The sequence below is a fragment of the Belonocnema kinseyi genome, chromosome 7 (assembly GCF_010883055.1).
Source record: "Belonocnema kinseyi isolate 2016_QV_RU_SX_M_011 chromosome 7, B_treatae_v1, whole genome shotgun sequence".
In the NCBI taxonomy this organism is placed as follows: Eukaryota; Metazoa; Arthropoda; class Insecta; order Hymenoptera; family Cynipidae; genus Belonocnema; species Belonocnema kinseyi.
In genome coordinates, this window is record NC_046663.1 from 102,288,982 (window position 1) to 102,292,982 (window position 4,001).

Consider the following 4,001-nt stretch of genomic DNA (forward strand, 5'->3'; position numbering starts at 1 on the left):
TATTTTTGTAACCATATTCAGCAGAAACCCTTGGTACAGGGACCCTCTATCCGCAACCCGAGGACGCGTTCGGTTGCTTTGTCATAGGCCCTTCGGTTTGATATATATATACAGGGTGGACACGCTGGGACTTACATACATGGCGAATAGAATGCTATCCGAATTGCACAATAGCAGGGGAGAAGCCATTATACAAGGGTATTTTCATATTTCGCGCCTAGTTGCATTCGGATCGGCCATTCAATCAAGTCCGTGCATCTTCGAATCAACTTTATCATAGTTTCCATGGCTGCGTTTGAAACTTCAAATGGACACAAGTGTCAACACAATATAGGTTGTGTTACATAGAAATTGCAAATAATAAAGTGTTTGATTAATAATGAAATGAGAGATGTGAACTGAAAAGTAAACATCAATTTTTTTCTGTACCAATAACATTATGGAATGTCTGCTGAGTGACAAATACTATAAAACAGTAATAATATTCTGCGCTTCCAGTGGGCAAAGAGTGAATTGTGTTTACCGCTTATTTACGGCATAAAAACAGGTATGTTATGAATATACTGGATATGTTTTAAATAAAGGGAATGAAATATTACATGCATAAACTTTAAATTGACATTGCCTACATTCACTTACAGCGATTAGGGCAAATAGGTGAATTTGAACATAACCTCGAAATAATGACAGATCGGCCCGGCATGTTTATTATACTTTCGATGGATTATTCTTTACCAAAGAAATGTTTGGTGGTTTTGTATGTTTATCACTGATAGTGTCGGCAGCGATAATCTAAATAATAATAACTTATTATCAATTGAACAATCATTACTTATTAATCATTTTAATAAGTTAAACATTATTTCTGAATTAAAAATTGCATTACTATTGTTTTTTACAAAGATCGATCCTAGAAGAAATACACATCAGGAAATGCAGATAGAATGGGTGCATTTTAATCAACATTGTTGAAAAATCGTTATCTCTGGAACTTATCCCAAGACTGGGGATTGATCAGCCTAAAATTAATTATCTAAGTCATTTGAATGGTACAGGCTTATCAAAAAGATATCTCGAAGCAATTTAACTTGCCGAATTTTAATTAATACAATTTTTAGGGATTTTTTCATTTTAGAAAATGTTTTCTCTGGACAACTGATATTTCCAATGCATTGTGACTCTTTTTTTCTCTGGTATGTTATTTTTTATGATTAAAACAAAACCTATGTGTCCTATCAAAAAATGATTAACAGAAAATTTGTAAATCTTTTTTTAGTTGAAAAATTGTTTTTATCCATTCTTTTTTTTTCGAAAATTGAGTATTTCCCATTCAAGATCCTATGTTAATTTCAAAAGATCAAGGTTAAGGTTGACTCATTTAAAAAAAAAACGGGGAATTTATTTTTCAGGTAAACAAAAGTTTGAAGGATATCGATCTCAAAAAATCAAAAGTTGATTTTTCGGAGCAGCCTGGTGAACAATCTTCAATGTCAAACATTAAAAATAAAACATATTTTATTTTACACTAAAGAATTTATAATTACAATCCTTAAATATGTAAGTACATATTTTCTATTTCAACCGTTAAAATGTAAACAAGAATTCAGTATTGCACTTCAAATTATTAAGATGTGAACAAGTGTTTTAAACATTTGAATTTTAAACAAAATAATAGACAATTTTCTTCATAAAAAAATACATATGAGGACGAAATAACAGGATTTGGAGGGAAAAAAACGATTATTTTTAATTAGGAATGAGCATATGGGGGAAAAAAAAGAAAATGAGGAAATAGTTAAAGGGAATAAAAAGAACGTCCGAAGTGAGAATAAAAGATTGAAGAAAAGACTCAGTGAGATTGAAAGAAGATTAGAAGGGGAAGGAAGAGCAAAGAGGAAAAATAACATATAAGTTAATGGATTAAAAGTGGAGAGTGAAACAGGAGAAGTGGAAATAAAAAATCTTTTGCAAGACATTAGAATGCAGGTAAGGGTAGAAGGAGTCAAAAAAATAGGAGGGACAAAGGAAGGAAAAAAAGGAATGTTTCTAGTAAAAGTGGGAAGTGAGGAGGAGAAAATGAAAATTATGGAGGGAAAAAATTATTGAGAAGAAGAAGGGAATGAATTGAAGAAGATGTGATATGGAGGGAGACGAAAAAGAGTCTAAAAATAAATAAGAAGCTTTCTGGAATGTGTCAGGTTTGAAGAACAAGAACAAAGGATTTTGGGAGGTCTTAGAAAAGTGGGATGTGATTATGATGAGTGACACTTGGGCAGATGAGAAAGACTGGAAGGGAATAAAAAGCTGTTACCGAAATGTTATGTGTGGACAATGAAAAAAGCAAGAAAAGAACACGTTAAAGGGAAAGGGATGGGCGGCATGGTGTCAGGGGTAAAAAAAGAATTAGCAGTAAAAGGGAGAAAAGATGGCGACATGGAGGAAAACGATGGAACAATGATAAAAAAAATTATAATTGGGAAAGTAGAAATAGCGGTGGTGTGTGTATACAGAAGAAGAGGAGAAGGGGAAGGCTGGAGAGTAATAAGGAGGTAGATGGAGGAAAAGAAGGAAGAATTCGTTTTAATAGGAGGGGACTTAAATGCATGGACTGGCGAACAAGGGAGAGGTTTATGGGATTAAGAAAAGTCGGTATTTAAAAGGAATTCCAAACATAGAGAGATGGACAGGGAGGGAAGGGAATTACTAGACATGATAGGAGAAACAGGATGGTTTGTATGCAATGGCAATATGAAAGGAGATGAAAAAGGGGAGATCACATTCATAGGAAAGGGAGCAACAGTAATAGTCTACATCTTGGCTGAAGAAAGAATGCGGCATATGATAGGAATATGAAGGTAGGGAATGAGATAGGGTCTGAGCACTTCTCGGTCATAGTTACACTAAGAAGAGGCGTCAGTAAGAGCGGCATAGGGAGAAAGGAAAAAGGGTGCGAAAAAACACGAAAATGGGAGTCTGGGGGGTAGATAAATTAAAAGAGTTTAAACAAAAGATGGAAAAGGAGAAGGTTAGGTATGAAAAAGAAGAGGGAATAGACTTGTTGATTGAAAGGTTGAAGGGGTCCATTGAAAAGGTAAAGGATGAGCTGGATACTAATGAAGAAAGAGTAGGGGGAAAGAGAGGCTAGTGGGACGAGCAATGCTGGGGGAGTAAAGAGAGAATAAAAGAGTGTGTGAGCAAATGGAGAAGGAGGAGTATAAGAGGAGGAAAAAAGAATATGAGAAGATGTTGGAAATAAAAAGGCAAAGGGGAAAGGAAGAATATAAAGCAGAAGTAGAAAAAGCGATCAAAGAAGGTAGGGTGTGGGATGTGATAAATAGGTATAGAGGGGAAAGGAAGGGCGTTAACGAAGAAATAGAAATGGAGGAATAGACGGATTATTTTAAGGGTCTATTAGGGGGAGAACAAAATAAGATCAAAGAGGAAAAGTGTAGGATAGTCCAAGGAGAAATAGAGGAAGGGAACAAGATAACAAGAGAAGAAGTGGATAAGGCAATAAATAGGTTAAAAAGAAACAAGGCGACAGGAGAAGATGGGATTGAGAACGAAGCGATGAAGTTTGGCGGAGAAGGGATTAGAGATGGGATGTGGAAGATCTGCAACAAGGTCTCGAAAGGGGAAGGTTGGCCGGAAGAGTGGACGATGTGAATGGTGGTACTGCTTGTCAAGAAAGGGGAAGGAAAGAAGGTAGAGGAATAGAGAGGGATCACTCTCATGTCAGTCGGCTATAAAATATATGGAGAAAACTTAAGAAAAAGGTTGGAGAGTCAGGTAGAATAAAAAGAAAGTACCACACATAATCAGACGGGATTTAGAAAAGGGGTGGGACTATAGACAACATCTACGTATTTAACTATTTAGTTAACAGAAATTTGAGGAGAAAGAAAGGGAAACTAGTTGCTTTGTTAATAGATTTCAAAGCAGCGTTTTACTCAGAGAACAGAAAAGTGCTATGGCAGGCAATGAAAGAGAGGGGTGTAGAG